Raw genomic sequence first — 12,907 nt, forward strand, 5'->3', positions numbered from 1 at the left:
GCGTTTACGGGAGCGCAAACCTGTGTACCATTTGGCGGTGTCTTCTGAACAGGCACTTGAGACAATGCAATGTGATAGAGTTCAGTCTAGAAGTGAACGGCAAAACTATAGGCGGAAAAATGGGTTGTGCTTTTATTGTGGTGATTCAGCTCATGTTATATCAGCATGCTCTAAACGCACAAAAAAGGTTGATAAGTCTGTTGCCATTAGTACGTTACAGTCTAAGTTCATTCTGTCTGTGACTCTGATTTGTTCATTATCATCCATTTCCGTCGATGCCTATGTGGATTCAGGCGCTGCCCTGAGTCTTATGGATTGGTCATTTGCCAATCGCTGTGGGTTTAGTCTGGAGCCTCTGGAAGTCCCTATTCCTTTGAAGGGAATTGACTCTACACCTTTGGTTATGAATAAACCTCAGTACTGGACACAAGTGACCATGCGTATGACTCCCGTTCATCAGGAGGTGATTCGCTTCCTGGTATTGTATATTTTACATGATGTTCTAGTACTTGGTCTGCCATGGTTACAAACTCATAATCCAGTCCTTGACTGGAAAACAATGTCTGTGTTAAGCTGGGGATGTCAGGGGGTTCATGATGATGCACCTCCGATTTCTATCGCTTCATCTACTCCTTCTGAGGTTCCTGTATTTTTGTCGGATTATCGGGATGTTTTTGAGGAGCCTAAGCTCAGTTCGCTTCCTCCTCACAGGGATTGCGATTGTGCTATAGATTTAATTCCTGGTAGTAAATTTCCTAAAGGTCGTTTGTTCAATCTGTCAGTGCCAGAGCATACTGCTATGCAGGATTATGTTAAGGAGTCCTTGGAAAAGGGACATATCCGTCCATCTTCGTCCCCTTTGGGAGCAGGTTTTTTTTTCGTGGCCAAGAAAGATGGGTCCTTGAGGCCTTGTATAGATTATCGTCTTTTGAATAAGATTACCGTAAAATATCAGTATCCTTTGCCTTTGTTGACTGATTTGTTTGCTCGCATTAAGGGGGCTAAATGGTTCACTAAGATTGATCTCCGGGGTGCGTATAATCTTATACGAATAAAGCAAGGTGATGAGTGGAAAACCGCATTTAATACGCCTGAGGGCCATTTTGAGTATTTGGTAATGCCTTTCGGACTTTCTAATGCTCCTTCAGTCTTCCAGTCCTTTATGCACGATATTTTCTGTGAATATCTGGATAAATTTATGATTGTGTATTTGGATGATATTTTGGTTTTTTCTGATGACTGGGAGTCTCATGTTCAGCAGGTCAGGAAGGTGTTTCAGGTCCTGCGGGCTAATTCCTTGTTTGTAAAGGGCTCAAAGTGTCTCTTTGGAGTCCAGAAGATTTCTTTCTTGGGGTATATTTTTTCCCCTTCTACTATTGAGATGGATCCCGTCAAGGTTCGGGTTATTTGTGACTGGACGCAGCCTGCATCTCTTAAGAGTTTGCAGAAGTTCTTGGGCTTTGCTAATTTCTATCGTCGTTTTATAACTAATTTTTCTAGTGTTGTTAAGCCTTTGACGGATTTGACTAAGAAGGGTGCTGATGTTGCTGATTGGTCTCCTGCGGCTGTGGAGGCCTTTCAGGAACTTAAACGCCGGTTTTCTTCTGCTCCTGTGTTGCGTCAGCCTGATGTTTCGCTTCCTTTCCAAGTTGAGGTTGATGCTTCCGAGATTGGAGCGGGGGCGGTTTTGTCACAGAGGAGCTCCGATTGCTCGGTGATGAAACCATGTGCGTTCTTTTCTAGAAAATTTTCGCCCGCTGAGCGGAATTATGATGTGGGTAATCGGGAACTTTTGGCCATGAAGTGGGCATTTGAGGAGTGGCGTCATTGGCTGGAGGGTGCTAGACATCGTGTGGTGGTCTTGACTGATCACAAAAATCTGATTTACCTTGAGTCTGCCAGGCGTCTGAATCCTAGACAGGCTCGTTGGTCACTGTTTTTCTCTCGTTTCAATTTTGTGGTTTCATACCTGCCAGGTTCAAAGAATGTGAAGGCGGATGCTCTTTCTAGGAGTTTTGTGCCTGACTCCCTTGGAAATTCTGAGCCCACTGGTATCCTTAGGGATGGGGTGATTTTGTCGGCCGTCTTCCCAGACTTGCGACGTGCTTTGCAGGAGTTTCAGGCGGGTAAACCTGATCGTTGTCCGCCTGAGAGACTGTTTGTTCCGGATAGTTGGACCAGTAGAGTCATCTCCGAGGTCCATTCTTTTGCGTTGGCAGGTCATCCTGGAATATTTGGTACTAGAGACTTGGTGGCCAGGTCTTTTTGGTGGCCTTCCTTGTCGAGGGATGTGCGTTCTTTTGTGCAGTCTTGTGAGGTTTGTGCTCGGGCTAAGCCTTGCTGTTCTCGAGCCAGTGGATTGTTGTCACCTTTGCCTATCCCGAAGAGGCCTTGGACGCACATTTCCATGGACTTTATTTCGGATCTCCCTGTCTCTCAAAAAATGTCCGTCATCTGGGTTGTGTGTGACCGCTTTTCTAAAATGGTTCATCTTGTACCCTTGCCTAAGTTGCCTTCCTCCTCTGAGTTGGTCCCTCTGTTTTTCCAGAACGTGGTTCGTTTGCATGGGATTCCGGAGAACATCGTTTCTGACAGGGGATCCCAGTTTGTGTCTAGATTTTGGCGGACGTTCTGTGCTAAGATGGGCATTGATTTGTCCTTTTCGTCTGCATTCCACCCTCAGACGAATGGCCAGACGGAGCGAACTAATCAGACCTTGGAAACTTATTTGAGGTGTTTTGTTTCTGCTGATCAGGATGACTGGGTTACCTTTTTGCCGCTGGCCGAGTTTGCCCTTAATAATCGGGCTAGTTCTGCTACCTTGGTTTCTCCTTTCTTTTGTAATTCGGGGTTTCATCCTCGTTTTTCCTCTGGTCAGGTGGAGCCTTCTGATTGTCCTGGAGTGGACATGGTGGTGGATAGGTTGCATCAGATTTGGAGTCATGTGGTGGACAATTTGAAGTTGTCCCAGGAGAAGGCTCAGCAGTTTGCTAATCGCCGTCGCCGCGTGGGTCCTCGACTTCGTGTTGGGGACTTGGTGTGGTTGTCTTCTCGTTTTGTTCCTATGAAGGTCTCTTCTCCTAAGTTCAAGCCTCGGTTCATCGGTCCTTATAGGATCTTGGAAATTCTTAACCCTGTGTCGTTTCGTTTGGATCTCCCGGCATCGTTTGCTATTCATAATGTGTTCCATCGGTCGTTGTTGCGGAGGTATGAGGTACCTGTTGTTCCTTCGCTTGAGCCTCCTGCTCCGGTGCTGGTGGAGGGAGAATTGGAGTATGTTGTGGAGAAGATCTTGGATTCTCGTGTTTCCAGACGGAAACTCCAATATTTGGTCAAGTGGAAAGGTTATGGTCAGGAGGATAATTCTTGGGTGGTTGCCTCTGATGTTCATGCTGATGATTTGGTCCGCGCTTTTCATAGGGCTCATCCTGGTCGCCCTGGTGGTTCTCGTGAGGGTTCGGTGACCCCTCCTCAAGGGGGGGGTACTGTTGTGAGTTCTGTTTTTGGGCTCCCTCTGGTGGTTACTGATGGTACTGGGTGATTTGTGTTCTGCTGTCTCTGGTGTCCACCTGTTCTATTAGGATTTGGGAGTTTCCTATTTAACCGGGCTTTCTTGTCATTTCCCCGCCGGCTATCAAGGTTATCAGAGTGTTTTGTTTCCTCAGCTTCTGGCTTCAGTAATCTTCAGGACAAGCTAAGTTTTTGATTTTCTTGTTCCACGTTTTGCTTTATTCTTGTCTTGTCCAGCTTGCATATAATTGTTTCTTTGCTGCTGGTTGCTCTAGCGGGCTGTAATTGCTCCTCATGTTCCATGAGTTGGAACATGAGTTCAAGTAATTACAGGATGGTTTTTTGAAGGGTTTTTTGCTGACCGCGCAGTTTACTTTTGTATCCTCTGCTATCTAGTTTTAGCGGGCCTCATTTTGCTGAATCTGTTTTCATACTGTGTATATGCCTTCCTCTCATTTCACCGTCATTATATGTGGGGGGCTGCTATTTCTGTGGGGTATTTCTCTGGAGGCAAGAGAGGTCTGTGTTTCTTCTAATAGTGGAAGTTAGATCTTCGGCTGGTGCGAGACGTCTAGGATCAACGTAGGCACGTTCCCCGGCTATTGTTATTTGTGTGTTCAGGTTCAGGGTCGCGGTCAGCTCAGGTTCCATCACCCTAGAGCTCGTTGGTGCTTGTCCTTTTGTGATTCCCTGCCATTGGAATCATGACACAGCTGCCAGGGAACAGCACTTACTGTAGCCGCCAGGGAACAGCGCTTACTGTAGAGCTTCTTTTCCGGCGGCTGTCCGTGTGGTACTAATGCGGCACATGGTTGCCACACGTGTGCCACATGTAGTACACACACAGACATGGATATCTCCGATACCGGTTTTTCTGGTACCGAAAATAAATGGATGTGTGAAACCGGCCTTAGAACCTGGGTGCTGGATGGAGAGTGATGACAATTTGTCTCTATAGAATTCCCATTAGGTGTTCGGTTAGGTTCAGATCAGGAGACACACGGCCACTGAATCACTTTCACCCTATTCTTTTTCAGAAAAGCAACAGTAACCTTAAATGTGCGGTTTGAGTATTTTGGATCATTGTCATTTTGGAAACGTGCACAAATACCAAGGGCACGGATTGATGGTGCTATATTCTCTTTCACTATAGAATACAACATCTGTGAATTCATGATCCCATCAATGAAATGTAGTTCCCCTATACCAGCAGCGCTCATGCAGCCCCACACAAGGACACTGCCACCACTATGTTTCACTGTAGGCACCATGCATTTTGGAAAAAATGAATGGCTACCAAGGGCACAAAGTGATGGCATCATTTTTTATTTCAATATAGAGTAGTACATCTGTGAATTCATGATGCCATCAATGAAATGTAGTCCCCCGTGTGACGATTCTGTAGTAGAAAACAAAATCCAGTGGCTATCCCTCGTTCTGCACTAAGGGTACGTTCACATTCGCGTCTTTGGACGCAGCGTCGTCGCAGCAAAACAATGCATGCGTCATGCATCCCTATCTTTAACATTGGGGATGCATGGGCATGCGTTTTGGTGCGTTTCGCGACACATGCGTCATTTCAGCGCACCTGGCAGGGCGCGGCAAACGCAACATGTTGCATTTTTTCTGCGTCCAAAATTTTTAAAAAAAACGCATGCGTTGCACTTGCGTCGCATTTGCATCGTTGATGCGTCAAAACCCCCATTGAAGTGTATTTACAACGCAGAAGATGCAAGTACTTGTGTTGTTGTGCGTTGTACGACGCATGCGTTCTTTAATTAAAAAATAGGATAAGTGTATAGACGGTGTCTAGACACTGAAAAGACCCTATATATATAAAAAAAAAGGATGAACGCATGCGTCAAAAAAGCCTGCGTTTTACATGCGTCTTTCGTGCGTCGTGCGTTGCGTCCATGACGCTGCGTCCAAAGACGCGATTGTGAACGTAGCTTTACCTTGTCACAGTTGTTTGTCAGAACAAGCTGAGGCGTGCAGTGCAGAAAACCAGTGGATCATTGCATAAAAATATCTTTAGGCTTTAGATACACATAGCGTCTTTAAGACAGCGGGGGAACTGCTGAGTTTTCCAAGACGAAGACGCTTCTGGAAAACGCAGGCGGCTATTTTCTTATAGCACCCTCGCCAGCGTCTTTACGCTATACTTTCGAGTATATACAGGAGGTGGCTTCCTGATGAACGAAGATGTTCTTTTAACTACTTCAAGGCTTCCGAACCCTGTAGCGGTTAAAAGAAGTCGCCTAAGACAGAACATGTGTACAACAATGTTGTGTTGACATTGCGTTCATGCCTTGTGGCGCGGAATCCGCCTGAAAAAGCCGATGACGTTATTGTGTCATTATAATTGTATGAGGATATTTTTTTTTATTATTATTATTTTTTGTTAAACTGATTGTTAAAACCTAATTATATCCAAGTGCTGGGTAGATCAAAATTATGTTTATAAATGTATTTAAAAAAAATACCATAAAAATATCATTGATTGGGCGCGGGAAAGGTCTGGTGCATCAGTCATTTTCTAAGATTGCAAAAGAATAAAAGGTTTAACTGGTACAATCAGTAAACACTATGGTTAGCCGCAGACAAGTATAGTTTGCCCACCTACACACTATTTTTTTTTTCTTCTTTCTTTGAAACAAAATACCCCTGCCGCTGCCGGATCGGTGGCTTTTATTCCTCTATTAAGTAAAACCTGAAGCCTGCTGTCTGAGACGCTTATAATTAAGTATATCAAGAGGACCATCTATACATTTTCTTTCCCACAGTTAACATTTTTTTCTGATGACATAGTCTTGAGCAATAAAGTGCTTTCTGAGAACTCCATGTATGTAGATGGGAGAGAAGCTGGTATTCGCCACTTACTGAGTGATCGGCCTCGCTCAGTCCATGTTCCTTGGCTCACCTACACACACATCTACAACAGACGCCCACTGGATGAAATACATTCCCTTTTTTATTCCCCCTTGCAGCTGCCACAGTATTAAGCAGCATGGTTTAAGTATCCTATTAAAGATACATTAGAAATGCTATAGAGAAACATTGAATAAAGGAGGGTTTACACCTGCAATGGTTCCTCCGGATTAAGTACCCTCACCTTTAGTGAACCTTTAGTAATATTTTAGAGATTTGTTAAAATGCCAATAATATGGTATTACTTTAGTAATTGGAGCCTTTTTATGATGTACATGCTGCCATTGCCTTGCAATTCTGTCATCGGTATAGAATTATTGGATCGTTAAAGTGTACCTGTCAGAAAGATCAACCTCTCGAGAAAAAGCACATATGGGCATTCAGGTTTTTGAAATAGAAATCCATGGACACTTTTACATCTTCTATCTGTTGTTGCAGTTAGCAGTTTTATTAAAACTCTGCAGTTGTCTTCGGTCAAAAATGACCGACCTTGAACTTCAATATTCTTTAAAATATTCAAGATGCGGCTCTGAAACCCGTGGCCGACCGACCCATCCTCATTTAAGTCAATCAACCACAAGTTTCAGAACCGCATCTTGAACACCCCCAAAAATACCAAAGTTCAAAATAGGTCTCCCCAGACCGAAGACAACAGCAGGGTTATTAATACACAAATGAGGTGTTAAAGGGAACCTGTCACCTCAAATTGGCGGGATATTTAAATGAGTTTTTACCGGTCCGATGGGCGGCGTTTCATCTTCATTTCTCCACCCCGTCCGTCCCTGTTGTCCGCAATATGTTAGTGAGTTAGAGTACGTGTGCCAAGAGTGTGCAAAGCAGTCATCAAAGCAAAAGGTGGCTACTTTGAAGAACCTAGAATATAAGACATAATTTCAGTTGTTTCACACTTTTTTGTTAAGTACATAATTCCACATGTGTTAATTCATAGTTTTGATGCCTTCAGTGTGAATGTACAATTTTCATAGTCATGAAAATACAGAAAAATCTTTAAATGAGAAGGTGTGTCCAAACTTTTGGTCTGTACTGTTGTCAGCCAGCAGATTATCTCTGGGAGACGAACGCGATCTGCCGTCTGAAACCGGACATACACAATTGATATCTCATCCAGCAGTCAGTCAGCTGGCACCCCATACACAATAGCCGAAACTATATCAGATATTGGAATGTAGCTCTGGACATTCGTGTGTTAAACCTCCTCTAAAATGTATGACTAAAATGACATAAGGGTGTTCTCAGTTGAGGGAGTGTCCCTACTGTAGGGATTGAAAAAAAAGAGATTCTCCAGCGTAGGTAAATATATAAAACTTCACATTTATTCCATCATCATAAAAATTAGCATTCTGGCATACCACTGGATAACCGTAAACCTGACCGACGCGTTTCGACTTATACAGTCTTAATCATATCACTCTGTCATATCACCGAGGCCGGGTACCTCAGTGACACGTCACTCCATCTCAGACCTGACCGACGCGTTTCGACTTATACAGTCTTAATGATATCACTCTGTCATATCACCGAGGCCGGGTACCTCAGTGACACGTCACTCCATCTCAGACTTGTCGGTAGAAGTCTTCATCATGTTGCCTGTCTACACTACATACTCTAATGTTCTCCAATCCGTTCGGACACTGATAACGGCGTAGCACAACGGATAACTAATAACAGGCGGCACAACACCGAGTTCTGAGAAAAGATGCCTGAAATTTGGTATGTCATAGGGAATGCAAGAATCCACTAAAGTAGACAATTTGGAAGTGCATGTCCATTTTAAAGAAGCATTCCCACTAACTTTTTTTATTCATTAAATGTGTTTGTACACATAGTGTGATTGTATTAATATACTCCCCTCCCGCCGCTCTCTCCGGTGTCCAGTGTCGTTCTTCTCTGCTTCTCTGTGACGTCATCACAATTCAGACTAGTTGGCTCGTTATACGCCCTATGCGTGAGATGGAAGTCTATTTAACAACGAAACGCTATGGATCCTCGTTGTATGCCTTCCATTGTAAACTATATTTCTGGGGCACGGAGCGCGGCAGTTTGCTGAGCGGTGACGTCAGATAGGAGCGACGCTTGACACTGGAGAAAGTGGCGGTAGGTGAGTATATTCATACACTCACACATGCATGTACACGCACATTTAATGAATAAAATCGTTAGTGGCAGTGCATGATTTATTTTATTTTTTTACAGAATATTTTAAAAAGTTCTTTTTGGGCATGCTCACATGAGTCAGACTCTGAATGTAAAGAAAGAACTTCCTCTATCTTGGATCAAATTTTCACTTATTTCAGACACTGATTGTTAGGTACGTCCTGACTGTCAATGCAAGTACCAAGCAATCAAATCAGGTCTTCAAGTCAATATATGGTTAAATCACCATAAGCATAATTCAGTTTTGTTTTCTCATTTATCACAGTCTGCCCCTTTAAAGGGAACCTGTCACTCGATTCATGGTGCCAAAACCACGGGCAGCATGAATTAAAGGGAGTTAAATTTTTCACTAAAATGCTCCGGAGTTTCATTGACTACATAGTTTGAAGAGCCGGCCGGCTTCTTCCTGCACCATTTAGGTTGATTGACAGGTATTTTCCTATGTTCAGACATTGATGAACCCTGTCAATAATCTAGAGCGGGGCAAGGAAAAGCCGGCTGGTGGTGACACTGGACTAGTCTTATCGCCGCCTGTAGTCCATGTCTGGATCTTCAAACTAATGCTTTCTTCTGAAATGCCGAAATGTTTTAGAGAAACAAGTTCCGAGCTTAGATGATGAAGCAAGGCTTTGATTCATACAGTTTGGGCATCATGAATTCAGCGGCAGGTTTCATTTAATATGAGAGTCCGTTCTCAAACACCAGACAAGTATGTATTCGCTAACTCTCCCGGAACAACTGAGAGGCTATGTGATAATCAGTGACCGCTTTGAGCAGTTTGGAAGAATGGGTAAGTCTTCTGGGAATTTTACGTAAACTTGCTTGAAACCAGCTCTTCTAGAAGATCTCTGACCCGTGGTGCAGGGATGCGCCATGATCCGGTAGATTTCGAGGTTCCACTTTTGCATATTGAAGGGTTGAGAAACATGGCACGGTCTGTAGAAGTGGTTGCGGTTACAGGTAACATTTTTTTTATACGTCTAGATCTCTCCACGGTCCAGCAGTAGGAGTTGGAAAGAATTGACCGTTGTGACAACCGCAGAGTAATTTTAGTATTACATGTGCTATCAGTGCTACATTTGGGGGCTACCCCCTATATTATGACCATATACTTTTATAGAGCATATGTTGTTATATTGAAGGTAATGTTCACCTCATGTTTCATCCACACGTTCTTGATTTTGTTGAGCTAAGTTCACACGATGAGTATTTGGTGCGTTTTTGATATTGCAGTTTTTTCTTCACAAATTAATTAAATTAGGCTGCTTATGTTTATTCATCTGTTTGTTGGTTTTTTTCTCTACTTGAACGGTCATGTTTTAAATAAAACTATTTTGCATTGGATACTTCCTGTTACTTGGTTTTGATAAAATTTTAATGATAAAGCCATTTGCGGATTACCGCCACAGAAACGCAATAAAATCCCATATACGTTTTTTCCTCATCTTATCCAAGTCTATGGGGAAAATCTGTAAATAAAATGCATATTTAGGCTACGTTCACACTAGCGTTGCGCCGCCCTGCGTCGGCGACGCAACGCGCGACGCACGCAAAAACACGCGCAAACGCATGCAAAAACGCGCGCGTTTTGCGACGCGTGCGTCGTTTTTTGACCAAAATCGGACGCACAGAAAATGCAACTTGTTGCATTTTCTTGCGTCCGACGCTAGCGTCGAAAACGACGCAAGTGTCGAAAAACGCCACCCAAAAAACGCACGCGTCCCCTATGTTAAACATAGGGGCGCGTCGCCGCTGCGTCGCCGCTGCATCGCCGGCGCAACAGCGACGCACATTGGCGGAACGCCAATGTGAACGTAGCCTTACTGCAAGAGGAATTGACATTTTGCAGATTTTGAAATCACAAAACAGGTCAGTTTCCGCAGTTTGAAAGGAAAAAAAAAAAGCACAGTGGGCATGAGATTACTATAAATCCCATCCACTTTGCTGGAACTGTGCGTACTGAAACTGTGTTGTTTTTTTATCACAAAAATATGCAGCAGAAAAAAACTACTAAATACTCATCGTGAGAACTTGGCCTTGGGGGAGATGCAGTAGAATTTGCAATTGCTTCCAATTTCAAAGGTGAATAATCTTGCACACCTCTACCAGGTATCACTGGCTCCGCTTCCTTCCCCTTGGACCGCTGCCCTCTGTTGTGCTCCACATCTGGTTTTGCAGGTTGCCTCTGACATCATCTCCGTAGACCTATTTAAGGTCCATGGACACACACACACACATACACCTGTGTCTTTGGATTGAGAATCTAGTGTCCCTTGTTTGGTATGTTTCATTATCTGTACTATTGTGTTTCAATTCGCACCCATCCCTACTGGGTTCCCTTCCATCTGTCCATCTGCTCCTGAGTTTCCAGTTTGTACCAGTCCCCACAATTCCACGTGTCCTCTGAAAACTGCACCAGCTCCCAAGGTCCATGTGCCCACCCAGATCATAGGCTTAGGAGATCCACCTCACCTTATGAACCCTTACACATATAGCTGGAAAAAACCCATCAGAGTCTAAAAGTTGCAACTTTTCGATTCTATTGAATAATTTAAGTTTTTGAATCCGACACCTGAGTTTTTTGAAGGTTCATACAAAACCCAACAAACTTGGCTGAAACGTGGTGCAATCCTCGCCTTAAGCAAACACTTTAATGAACAGAACATGTGGAATAGTAACTGGTTGAATGGAAGGGACACTTCATCCGACAGCTATGGTGCAAGTGATTTTTTTTTTTTCATTTTAGTCAATGATAAAGTTTCCAAATAATCTTCAACCACCCTAAACATCGATTGTTTTATTTTATTTTTTTAAATAAATTGGGCAATGTATCAAAAACCAGTTTCTTTCTAATGGTATGTCTTCCATTACTCTGAATGTACTCGTGTAGAAAAGAACGCTGCTGTGTCTTTCTTGTTTCTTGGATTTTTAAACAATAGTACAAGGGGACAAAACACAAATTATAGACTAAATGGTATTAAGCACCGTGTAAGTAATTACTTGCAGCTTAATCAAGATTATTCCTAAATGTTTTTCTTTGTGATAGGAAGCTTAACTCAATAGTGTTCTTCCCTCACCTGAATTATTTTAATAGTGTGTTTTCACCAGTTCATAGATTACGGTTAATAAAAGAGAAGTGGCAGCTGTTGGACGCTTATACAAAGTGACCTGAACCATGAAAATAATGGGCTGCATGGATGTACAGCATGCGGAAACAAAACTTTTATTTCTTGTGTTTTTCTACAAAAAAAACCTAAAGGATATAAGGAGATGTATTCTGTGCCTTTATGTTTCCACCATAGTGGCTTATTAATGGAGTGCTCACTACCCCAAACAACTTATGTCCTGTCCCCAAAGTTTCTTAAACTTTTCTCATTGCGGGGAAACAAAATGTTTCTGGAAGTCAGTTCTCTAAAATCAGAATCTAACTCCAATCATAGATAATACAATGCCTTAAAGTGAATCTACACATAATAATGTAATGTTTTATCGTTTTAAAAGCTAAAGTTCTGTACTGATGATTTCTTAATATATCTAGCTGTCAGAGCTGATACATAGATGTCACAACCAGTGGCATAGCTAGAGTCGGATGGTCCCCAGTGCAAAATTTGGACTTGGGCCCCCACTTGCATCTTAATCACATACAGTGCCTTGTGAAAGTATTCGGCCCCCTGGAACTTTTCAACCTTTCCCCACATATCATGCTTCAAACAGAAAGATACCAAATGTAAATTTTTGGTGAAGAATCAACAAGTGGACCACAATTGTGAAGTTGAATGAAATTTATTGGTTATTTTAAATTTTTGTGGAAATTCAAAAACTGAAAAGTGGGGCATGCAATATTCGGCCCCTTTAACTTAATACTTTGTTGCGCCACCTTTTGCTGCGATTACACTGCAAGTCGCTTGGGGTATGTCTCTATCAGTTTTGTACATCGAGAGACTGAAATTCTTGCCCATTCTTCCTTGGCAAACATCTCGAGCTCAGTGAGGTTTGATGGCGATCGTTTGTGAACAGCTGTTTTCAGCTCTTTCCACAGATTCTCGATCCATTCTAACACCTGGATACGTTTATTTGTGAAACATTCCAAGGTAGATATTGCTTTATGTTTGTAATCATTGTCTTGTTGTAAGACAAATCTCCGTCCCAGTCTCAGGTCTTTTGCAGACTCCAACAGGTTTTCTTCAAGCATGGTCCTGTATTTGGCTCCATCCATCTTCCCATCAATTTTAACCATCTTCCCTGTCCCTGCTGAAGAAAAGCAGGCCCAAACCATGATGCTGCCACCACCATG

The 12,907-nt window shown here is 42.9% G+C and overlaps 1 protein-coding gene across 1 annotated transcript in view; it reads left to right on the forward strand.

The window, feature by feature from the left end:
- Positions 1–12,907, forward strand: part of CAMKMT (calmodulin-lysine N-methyltransferase) — a 553,085-nt gene that overhangs the window by 61,754 nt on the left and 478,424 nt on the right. The window lies entirely within an intron of this gene.

Source organism: Ranitomeya imitator, chromosome 5 (genome assembly GCF_032444005.1).
Source record: "Ranitomeya imitator isolate aRanImi1 chromosome 5, aRanImi1.pri, whole genome shotgun sequence".
Lineage (NCBI taxonomy): Eukaryota > Metazoa > Chordata > Amphibia > Anura > Dendrobatidae > Ranitomeya > Ranitomeya imitator.